General features: G+C 43.9%; 1 protein-coding gene across 4 annotated transcripts in view; it reads left to right on the top strand.

Moving 5' to 3' along the window:
- BTG4 (BTG anti-proliferation factor 4) overlaps positions 1-12024 on the top strand; it is a 143361-nt gene that overhangs the window by 28796 nt on the left and 102541 nt on the right. The gene's annotated exons all lie outside the window — the stretch shown is intronic.

Here is a 12024-nt window from a genome sequence, read left to right as displayed (position 1 = left end):
GGTCCTGGGATGGCAAATAACCTATATCCAGTTTATTTGAAGATCCAGTTTCTTTGCAGAGTCTTAGAATGGACTGGACTTTGGAGATAAAGTTATAGGGACCAAACTCATAATAGTGTTTTTTTTTTTTTTTTTTTTTTTTTTTTTTTTTTTTTTTTTTTTGAGATGGAGTTTCTCTCTTGTTGCCCAGGCTGGAGTGCGGCAGCGCGATCTCGGCTCATTACAACCTCCGCCTCTCTGGTTCAAGCAATTCTTCTGCCTCAGCCTCCCAAGTAGCTGGGATTACAGGCACACACCATCAAGCCCAGCTAATTTTTGTATTTTAGTAGAGACAGGTTTCACCATGTTGGCCAGGCTAGTCTCTAACTCCTGACCTCAGGTGATCCACCCACCTTGGCCTCCAGAAGTGTTGGGATTATAGACGTTGAGTCACTGCGCCCAGGCTCATGGTGGTGTCTATAATGAAATAAGTATCATGCAGACCAAAGCACCTATGTCCTATTTCCTTTTGTATTGTTAGGTCTATGCAAGAAGCTTATTTATGTTTATAAGATTGCCTTTGCAATCTTGCATCAGAACTGGGGGCTAGTTGCATGATTCAGAGGTTCCTGGTCTGATTGCTGATGCATGCATCTCTGCAATACACAGGGCGCTACCATTGGGAATAGATTGGCTAAAATTTGAGGGCCTTGTCCCTTAAGTAGTGTTGGAGGTACACATTGGTTGCCATATTTTTTGTTTTTTTTTTGTGACTCCCTACACTTCAATGTCTCCTTATAACTTTCAGGATTGTATCAGTTAGGGTCTTGTCAGAAAACGGAATTCATCTCGGATGGTTGAGATGAAGAGAAGAGACTTTAATGAAAGTACCACTTGCAGATACATGGATAGGGTTAAGGAAGCAAACTATGGATGAATTTGTTAGCAGCAGTAGGAAGCTGTTACCACCCTAGAAGGGGACAAGGAGAAAAAGTAGAGTTACTGGATTATAGTGAGAGCTGGAGAAAGGGCCAACTGGTGGAGACTGAACTGCAGAGGGTGCAACTACTGCTACTGATATGCAGGGAAAGCAGAAGCAATACCGTAACCTTTCTTTCACTCCTCCTGCCCACAGCGGACCTGCTGGAGCCTCTCTTGCCCAAATCGTACAGGAAACCATCTGGCAAGGGAGCTGGGTGATGCAGTCTGCAGGGGTCATCCTGCTAGGGCACAGAGGAGGTCAGAGTAGGGTAGAAAATGGATGTGGGCAGGGATTTGGTGAGAGATGGCAAATGACGAATAATCAGCCTGACGCTGAAGTCCAAATTCCTCAGCAAGGCTTATGAATCCATTTACTATCAAGCTCCTTGTAGCCCCTTCAGTCTTGTCACCCCTCACCCTTTGCCACTCACCCACCCAACACTCCCAGCTCAATCATGCTGAACTGTTTGAAATTCTGCATAGGTGCCACCTTCTCACTTTGGGCATCCCCTCCTCTAGGAAGTATCTGCATCCTGGGCTCGCCCATATCCCTATCACAACCCTATCATCATGTAAGTCATTGATGTTAATCTGGGTTTTTACTATATAACTGCCATGAGGGTAGAAGCTGTATCTTATTCACCATTGCACATACCCACTGTCAAGCACAGTAACTGTCATTTAGCAGGTGCTCAGTACGTATTTGTTGATTCACTGAATAGGCACATGAATACCATTTACTCTGCAGCAACTACAGACCTAAGCCAGGCTTCACCGGAGGGTCATGCTCAGATGTCTTGGAGACACTTTTTCAGTTGCAAGTCATTGTCCATGTACAAATGGATTTCCATGGTTAAATTCTCATATGGCCCCTTTATTTCTAGGTCCTAGGGTATTTTCTGCTGTTGTTTCATGCCCTTCCTATACACAAAACATACTGAGAACCACAAGAAAGGCAGGAACAGGCCAAGATCTAAAGGACTTTGGAAGAGGAAAGAGGCTTTAAGGAGGGTGTGGCACTTAATTGAATCTTCACAGATGAGTAGGATGTATCACATAAAGAAGTGAGGAAAGGACACTCCAGGCTGAGAAAAGAGAACAAGTGGAGACAGCAATGGGAAAATGCATGCTGAGTTTGTGGGAGAGCGAGTCTTGACTGGCATTAGAGGAGTGGTGGTAAGGTTAGGTAGTTGGACCAGATCATCGAGGCCACTGGATGTTGGATTAAGGAGTTTGAACTGAATTCTGTAGACAGTAAGGAGTCATTGATGGTTTTAGATCAGCAGGAAGATATTGGGACATCTCTCCATTTAGGAGATGCATTATAACCTTATAAATGGCCACCTTGTGCCTATTACTAAAGTGATTGCCTATAAATCCACAGGGCAGGTGGGACTGGCTTCATGGCTCATGCTCTCTCCTTTGCCTGGTTTCCTGCTCATTCCCTTGGCAGCACATAATGGATGACACATCTTTGTATCCAGGAGCAGATTCTTAAAATTCATGAGGTGATAAGGACTTGTTGTTTTTGTGGGCATCTATCAACATAGGAAACATTCACCACTATGTTTAGTAGAAAAGCAGGAAAATATGAAGTTAGCTTGTCTTGGTGGGAGGCGGGACACAGAGAAAGGACAGATTGGTAGAAAAAAAGAGCTGATGCCAAGATGCTGAGAACTTATTGGTTGTTCAATGGCTCACTGACCCTGGAAAAGCCATTTAGAGCAAGCTGCTTTCTAGAAATAACGGGGTGGGAAAACGTGATCTCTTCCAAAAGGGAGGCCAGTTTCTTTCTCGAAAACAAAACAGAACGGAACAGTCTTTCAAAAACATGGGCTGGCTAGTTATTTTCTAGAGCAGAGCAACTTTGTGGAATGTAAATATTTATGTTGAATCTCTCTGTATTGGACTTCATGAAATAAACAATATTTGATAGAAAGTGACTCAATCTTTGCATTTTCCTTTATGTCTGATTATTTTGTAGACATTTTTAAAAAGCACTGATTTCTGTGAAGAGATTCTAGACTGAATATTTCTAGTAGTAAAATAAGGAAAAGACAAATCGAAAGGCAGTTAGGAAGGTGGAAAATTAACGCTGGTGGCACTTGCCAGGAAAGGTTTTTGTCTCAATTTAACGCAATTATTGATTGCCAGTTAAGTGCAAGCCACTGCCCTAAGAGCCGGGGGTCACAACAATGAATAGGAGGTGGTTCCTGCAATTGGGTGGCCCAGAGGAAAGAAGTGAATTCTAAGGTGCGTTTGACTGTGAAGGATCCCATAGTAAAGTGTATGCTGCAGGCTGTGGGAGAAAACAAGAGTGGGCAAGTTTTGTCCAGGGGTTTGGGGAAACTTCCATGGGCTGCTGGGACTTTCGAAAAGCTCTTGGCTGGGCAAAGTGGAGGAGGTAGGACATCAGGTTCCTCCTTGTGCGTGCTAGTTGCCTCTGTGATGTCCCCCTGTGAGAGCAAGTAATGCACAGTGACATTTATTTCCAGCTCTGCTTCCCCAGTTGAATTGTAAATAGCTTGAGGGGAGGGCCTTATTTATCTTTGTGTCCACAGTGTTGGAAACACAGAAGGTATTTAAGACACGTATGTCACTGAAAAAATGGGAGGGCTTATGTGAAAAAACGCAAGTAATTTCCACATGTGCTTTTATAAATAGAAAAAATAATACAAATTAAAAAAACAATTACATCCCCGTTTGCCTCTACCGTGGGATAAACAGCTTGGCTATTTGTGGAATGATTTGTGGAATGTGCAACAAAACCAAAAGGTCTCTTTGCCCTGCCCCTTACTGGTTGGGTGGTCTTTCTGTCTCATTCACACAATCACATCTACCTGAGCAATATTGTTATGAGGATTAACAAAGATGATGTTTGTGAAAGTACTTGGCACAGAGTGGGTGTTCAGTGAATTAATATTTCTTCTTATTTATCATATCCCAGGCCCTGGGAGACAGTAGAAGTGGGATACATGTGTGATCAACTAGTTCTAGTAGTATTCTCTTCAAGCCACTTTATTGTTTTCTGTGAGGAGAAACTCAGTGGAATTTCTTTCTTTCTTTTTTTTTTTTGAGACAGAGTGTCGCTCTGTCTCCCAGGCTGGGGTGCAATGGCGTAATCTCGGCTCATTGCAACCTCCGCTTCCCGGGTTCAAGCGATTCTCCTGCCTCAGCCTCCCGAGTAGTTGGGACTACAGGTGCGTGCCACCATACCCGGCTAATTTTTATATTTTTGGTAGAGACGGGGCTTCACCATGTTAGCCAGGATGGTCTCGGTCTCCTGACCTCGTGATCTGCCCGCCTCGGCCTCCCAAAGTGCTGGGATTACAGGGGTGAGCCACCACGCCCAGCCCGAAACTCAGTGGAATTTCTAAGCCTTTCTCCTTTACACCCCAACAGAAGAACTTCCCTCGGCAGGAGAAAGATCTGCGATTCTTTCCCCCTTCCCATTCTTTTTATTTTAAAAAATTTCTAATGGAAACTTTCACACATACATAAAAATGTATGTTGAGAGAAAATAATATAATGAACCACCATGTGCCTCTCACTTATTTAAAAAACAAGATCAGTTTGCTGATCTTGTTTCATTCATTTCTCTCTACCTTTTTTCTTGCTATAGGTAATTGCGCTTTTTTGCCATCGAAAGTAATGGCAGGCTGGGCCCGGTGGCCCATGCCTGAAAACCCAGCACTTTGGGAGGCCAAGGCGGGCAGATCACCTGAGGTTAGGAGTTCAAGACCAGCCTGGCCAACGTGGTGAAACTCTGTCTCTAATAAACATACAAAAAAAAAATTAGCCAGGCATGGTGCCATGCACATATAATCCCAGCTACTTGGGAGGCTGAGGCAGGAGAATCACTTGAACCCGGGAGGTGGAGGTTGCAGTGAGCCCAGATTGCACCACTGCACTCCAGCCTGGGCAACAGGGTGAGACTCCATTTCAAAAAAAGAGAAAGTAATGGCAGAGACTACAATTACTTTTGCACCAACCTAATAGCATATTTTAAAACAGGCCCAAGAAAGTGGGTCATTTTTTTTTTTCCCAAGATGGAGTCTTGCTCTGTTGCCCAGGCTGGAGTGAAGTGGAGTGAAGTGGAGTGGAGTGGCGCAATCTCTGCTCCACCTCCCAGGCTCAAGCAATTCTCCTGCCTTAGCCTCCGAGTAGCTGGGATTACAGGTGCACACCACCATGCCCAGCTAATTTTTGTATTTTTAGTACAGACGAGGTTTCACCATGTTGGCCAGGCTGGTCTTGAACTACTGACCTCGCGATCCACCTGCCTTAGCCTCCCAAAGTGCTAGGATTACAAGCATGAGCCACCATGCCCTTCCGAAATTGGGTCATTTTATTGTCATCTTTAACCGATAAGGCCTTTTATCTTTTGTAAAACCACTATGCCATTATCACTCCTAATGAAAACAAAAATAAATCTTTAATTTTCTCTAATACTCAGTTTATGTTCAGATTTTTCCAATTATCTCAAGATGTCTCTTTCTGATTAGCTTGTTCAAATCGGGATCCAAATAAGACCACCATATCTAGAATTCCTTTTAGTTAAAATTCCAATCCATCCTGAGAGTGGGGATCTGCCTTAGAGGCAATTTGTGGCATCAACCTGGGTGTGGGACTTTTGGGGCAACCCTGGCAGGCAATACAATTGTCTGTGAGTATCTGCAGGATATTGGTTCCAGGGCCGGTGGATACCAAAATCCACAGATGCTCACATCCTTGTTATAAAATGGTATAATATTTGCATACAACCTAATCACATCTTGCCGTATATTTTATTTTATTTATTTATTTTTCGAGATAAGGTCTTGCTCTGTCATCCAGTCTGGAGTGTGGTGGTGCAATCATAGCTCTCTGCAATCTCGACCTCCTGGGGCTCAACTGATCCTCCCACCTCAGTCTGTCTAGTAGCTGGGACCACAGATGTGTACCACAACTCTTGGCTATTTTTTTTTTTTTTTTTTTAGAGATGGTGTCTCCCTATGTTGCCCAGGCTGGTCTGGAACTCCTGGGCCCAAGCGATCCTCCTGCTTTGGCCTCCCAAAGTGCTAGGATTACAGGCTGAGCCACTACATGCAGTATACTTTAAATCATCTCTAGATTACTTAAAATACCTAATACGATGTAAATGCTGCATAAACAATTGTTATACTGTATTGCTTAGGGATTAATGACAGGAAAAAAAAAAGCCTGTATATGCTCAGTACAAATGTAACCATCTAGGCTGAACTCCAGCAACAACATAACATTTTCTGGTATTTTTTTCAAATATTTTCTATTTTTTTTTAAATTTTTTCTTTTTCTTAAAGTTCATTTTGCTTTGTATTTTCTGAATATTTTCCATCCATGGTTGGTTGAATCCTTTGATGCAGAACCTGGGAATGCAAAAGGCCAACTGTATTCCCTCCTGTTTTCTCTACCATACGTACAATAGAATCAGCTCCAAATGCCCCTATCTGTGGACAGCACCCAGCCCACCCAGCAAGGTCGAGTCTCTTTTTGAGCCTGAGGAAGGGAAGATTTGGGATGAATTGTCTGCCAAATGTGGTAACTTTCAGAGCTGCCTATTCCAGCTCAATTTATTCAACACTCTTATTCATTGTCTTGGAGGCTGGGGGTGTGGTGATGAAATAGTGAGGAGGTGTGTGGCATGGGGTAGGGGGTTAGGGGCAGTTCCTCAGCCTTAATCCTACCTAGCTGATCTCAGTCTGTAGTAAAACTAGCTGTTAGGGATTCCAGATCCCACCAAAGAAAAAGAAACAAACTACAACCAACCTGCTCGGCCCACTTTCTGTTCCAAGCTTCTATATATTCAAAGGAAAGTGGCTGAAATGTATGCATTGAGATGAGATGAAGGGGTCTTAAAGGTTATGACATCCAACCTGTTTTCCACCAGCAGGTGGAATAAGAGCCCTCTGGCAATAAGAGCTGACACCTATATCACTTCCGTATAGCACATTGATCAGTGAAAACTTGCACCTGGGGGCTTGGAATCCTTCCCTCTCCCAAGGGCTCATGTGGTCTCTCCGTGAGCCTCTGGAGGGGTGAAGGCCTTACAGTGTTCGTTGTAAGCAGGCATCCTCCTGCATGTCATGGAAATCCCCCTCCCTGTGACTTTCGTGTCTGCCTAGTTTTGCCCTCTGTCACTCCACAGAATGCCATGATTTTGTGGGTGAGGGCAGGATATATAAACCCATGATAGCTGGAAAGTGAGCTTTAATTTACAGTAAAAACAGTATTGTTGTCTCAGTACAATTAGATTAAAAGAGTACAGGACTAATACTAGCTAGTATTTAATGAGGGCTTATCTGTTCTATTAGTTTGCTTGGGCTGCCATAACAAAGTACCACAAACTGGGTGGCTTAAACAACAGAAATGGTTTCTCATCGTTCTAGAGGGTACAAGTCCAAGATCAAGATGTCAGCAGGGTTGGTTCCTTCTGAGGACGGTAAGAGAAAATCAGTTTCGCACCTCTTGCCTAGTTTCTGGTGGTTCGCCAGCAATCTTTGGCATTCTTTGGCTTGTAGAAGCATCACCATGATCTCTGCCTTCGTCTTCACATGGCGCTCTCCCTGTATGTGTTTCTGTGTCCAAATTGCCTCTTTTTTTTGAGGACGCCAGTCATTGGAACAGGGTTCCGTGCTAATGACTTCATCTTAGCTAAGTATATCCGAAATGACCCTATTTCCAAAAAAGGTCACATTTTTGAGGGATTTGGGGTTAGGAGTTCAATACTTTTTCTGAGGGGGGTAGTGGTGATGGACAAAATTCAACCCACAAAATGCATCAAGCGCCTTATGCATATTTTGTGATTTTTATTTTAGCAACATTTCCAGGTAGGTAATGTTATCTTCATTTTAGAGATGAGGAAACTGAGGTTAAATAATGAAGTAGTTTGTTCAAGATTGCACAGCCAGTAAGTAGCAGTAATAGAACTTAGAAACTCAACAACCTGATTCCAGAACCCAGGATTTTAACCTGCATTGTATTTTCTTATTTCTCCATATATCCTTACCTCCCCGTCTCTTTGCAGTTGCTTGTCAGAAATTGGTCATTATAATTAGGTAAAATTTCTATGGCAGCCTAATACTGCCACCTGGTGGTGAAAACAAAGCAGCCTCGAACTTCCTGGCAAAGCTGCATCAGGCAAAAATGCTGACAGGCCTTTTCCCTAATAAACCAATGCTGTCAAGCAATGGTGAATTCTGCTTGATCCTACTATATATATATATATAATTTTATTTTATTTTATGTTTAAAAAAATTTTTTTTGAGATGGAGTCTCGCTGTGTCCCCCAGGCTGGAGTGTAGTGGCGCGATCTTGGCTCACTGCAACCTCCGCTTCCCTGGTTCAATCAATTCCCCTGCCTCAGCCTCCCAAGTAGCTGAGACTACAGGCATGAGCCACTATGCCTGGCTGATTTTTGTATTTTTGGTAGAGACGGGGTTTCACCATGTGTTGGCCAGGCTGGTCTCGAACTCCTAACCTCAGGTGATCCGCCCACCTTGGCACCCCAAAGTGCTGGAATTACAGGTGTGAGCCACCGTGACTGGCCTTGATCCTACTTTAAGCCAAACACAGGGCAGATGAAAACAGGGAAGAGAGCAGCACAAACTTTGATCCCCTAAAGGGATATAAATTTTGCTAAAACCTTATACATCAGCAGTCACTAACCTTTTTGGCACCAGGGACAGGTTTCGTGGAGGACAGTTTTTCCATGAGGGTGGAGGATTTCAGGATGAAACTGTTCCACCTTAGATCATCAGGCATTAGTCAGAGTCTCATAAGGAGCACACAACCTAGATCCTTCGCATGCACAGTTCACAGTAGGGTTCGCACTCCTATGAGAATCTAATGTTGCCACTGATTTCACAGGAGGCAGAGCTCAGGCAGTATTGGCCGCTTACTGCCTGCTATGCAGCCTGGTTCCTAACAGGCCAGGGATGGATCCCAGTCATTGGCCTGGTGACTGGGGACTCTTGTTATACATGGTATTATTGTGTGTGTGTGTGTGTGTGTGTGTGTGTGCTTTTTTTTTTTTTTTTTTTTGAGACGGGGTCATGCTCTGTCACCAGGCTGGAGTGCAGCGGTGTGATCTCGGCTCACTGCAACCTCCACCTCCCGGGTTCAAGTGATTCTCCTGTCTCAGCCTCCCAAGTAGCTGGGACTACAGGTGCGTGCCACCATGCCCAGCTAATTTTTGTATCTTTAGTACAGATGGGGTTTCACCACGTTGGCCAGGATGGTCTTGATCTCCTGACCTTGTGATCTGTCCGCCTCGGCCTCCCAAAGTGCTGGGATTACGGGCGTAAGCCACCATGCCCAGCCTATACATGGTATTATTCTGTTTTAAAAACCGGTTTCTCCTGGTGCCCTGGCTCTGAAGACTCATTCTAGTCACTATTTCTTTCTGCTGTTCAAATTCAAGATTCAAGAATAACTTAAGATTCTTTAGCCATTAGTTATACCATTTACTGTTCTTTGGAAGAAAGAAGGAAGGGGCTGTACAGAATAATTGGCTTTGTTGCTTCTCCATCTCTGGGCTTGCAGTTTCCTAGACCTCATTTGACACTTCTGTCTTCAGTTTGCTATCCACCATTAGGTGTGTCTTACTACAAGCTCAGAAGTAATGTGGGCATAACATGCTCAACAAATTAGAAAAAGAATCATACTGAATAATTTTAGAGCTGGAAGTCACCTTAGATCACACAACCTATTTGTGTTCTCACAGGGGAGGGATGGGAAACTGTGGAGGAAAGGAATCTCTGGATTCACTTCTGTGGGGTGGCTCATCACGGCTCCCTGTAGCCTGCAAGGAAATGACAAAGGTGGGGTTTGGGGTCCTGGGCCTGAGCCTGGGTCTTGGGTACTGATGGACAGCTTTACCAACGATTTATTTTTATCTTGGATCAGAGGCTTTTAGATGCTCTCAACTCCAACATCATGGCAAACTGTGTGCTGAGCTTAGATGGAAGGTGTGCCGCAAGTAATATGTTACCAACCATTCCAGTACCTGTGTTTGCAGATGCTGTTCCTTAAAGAATTTCAAACTAAGAAAAGTTGCAAATACAGGAGGTGGAGGCTGCAGTGAGCCAAGATCGCATGACCCTGCACTCCAGCCTGGGGAACAGAGCGAGACTCCGTCTCAAAAAACAAACAAACAGACAAACAAACAGGAATGCCTGTGGAGTGAAGAGACCCAAGTGGTTGTCTGATACATACATTTTATCTGTCATGTGTGTTGCAGTGGAAAAAAAGGTTGGGAAATACGGTTTTAAATGGTTGTCTTCGTCCATTTCCTGTTGCTTATAACAGAATACCTAAAACTGGGTAATTTATAAAGAAACAAAATGTATTTCTTATAGTTCTGGAGGCTGAGAAGTCCAAGGTTGAGGGGCTGCATGTGGGAGCGTCTTTTTGCTGGCGGAGACTCTCTATAGAGTCCTGAGGCAGCAAAGGGCATAACATGGTGAGGGGCCCGAGGGTGCTAGCCCAGGTCTCTGTTCCTCTTCTTATAATGCCACAAGTCCTACTCCTGTGAAAACCCATTAATCCAGGAATGGCTTGATCCATTCATGAGGGCAAAGCCCTCATGACCCAATCATCTCTTAAAGACCCCACCTCTCAATACTGCCACATTGGGGAATAAGTTTCTACGTGAGGTTTTTTTGTCTTTTTTTCTTGGTTGGTTTGTTCTTGAAACAGGATGTCACTTGTCACTCCGGCTGGAGTGCAGTGGCATGATCAGAGCTCACTGCAACCTTGACCTCTGGGCTCAAGTAATCATTTCACCTCAGCTTCTGCATAGCTGGGACTATAGGCATGCGCTACCACGCCCAGCTAATTTTCTTATTTTTTGTAGAGACAGAGTCTCGCTATGTTGCCCAGCCTGGTCTCGAACTCCCGGGCTCAAGCAATCCTCCTGCCTCAGCCTCCCAAAATGCTGGGATTACAGGCATGAGCCACCATGCCTGGCCAACCTGAGTTTTGAAGGGGGCAAACATTCAAATCATAACAATTATGAAACAAGCTTACTAAATTTCCATATGATACTAGCTTAATGAATAAGCTCAACGGGAACGTAGCAAACCCTTAACGTTTAGCAAATATTTGTTACATAAGTGACAGAAATAGAGATAGAAATGGAGTTGGGTAAACTCAGGCTGGTAAACCTGAGGAGGAAAAAAGAAAGTGAATAATTAAAATGCAGGGTAAGACTGGCTGTGTACAAACACAGAAGAGATCTGTAGGTCCCAGAAGAGACAACACATTAATGAAAAAAAGGAAGGGAAGATGCTGAGGGTCTGTTCTGATTACAACCTTACTCCCTTTACAGATTAACAGTGGGTCCTCAGTTCAAGCATGAGTGACATAATTAAAGTAAGTTGTTAGCACAATTCACCAGCATCTGTTTACTTGTTACTATGCTTCCTTCTTGGGAGGCATTCCAATTACAATGACTTGTTACCTCCTCCACCTAGCGGGACTGTGAAAAACAAACTTTTAAGCTGAAATATTCAAACTGTTTGACATCAGTCTGAAAAGATGCATTGTTCATCCATTCAATAGACATTGATTGCCTACCCTGCAAGGTGCTGCCATGGGTTGCAGGAGATACAATGCTGACCGGCAGATAGGATTCCTACTTGCGAAGCTTGCAGCGTAATAAGGGCCAGAGTTGTGGGGCACAGTGCAGGATACAGGGCAGATGATAGAGCGAGGCTGTCTGAAGCAAGAATGGAACCTTGGGCATTTTAGAGCAGCGAATCAGTCCTTCAGGACCGTGTGCTCAGTTTTTGCCTGAAAGGTAACCACAAAACACACTTCCCAAAGCAGGGAGTTTTGTTTCCTCGTATATTCACTTCCCCAGTAGGGCAGATAATTTGGCAGGGATTCCAATCCACTACATTCGATACTGCTTTGACCCAGACTAGTTAACTCTAGAGGTTGGGGCTCCATATGTGAAGCAAAGTTGCTGAGCTATTAAAAAATAAGACGTATGAGGAAAGGTTAAAATATGAGATTATGAAGCTGATTGAGAGCAATTGCTGG

Source organism: Symphalangus syndactylus, chromosome 3 (genome assembly GCF_028878055.3).
Source record: "Symphalangus syndactylus isolate Jambi chromosome 3, NHGRI_mSymSyn1-v2.1_pri, whole genome shotgun sequence".
Classification (NCBI taxonomy): domain Eukaryota; kingdom Metazoa; phylum Chordata; class Mammalia; order Primates; family Hylobatidae; genus Symphalangus; species Symphalangus syndactylus.
The sequence above is the reverse complement of the archived record's forward strand: the minus strand, read 5'-3'. Positions and strand labels throughout refer to the sequence as shown.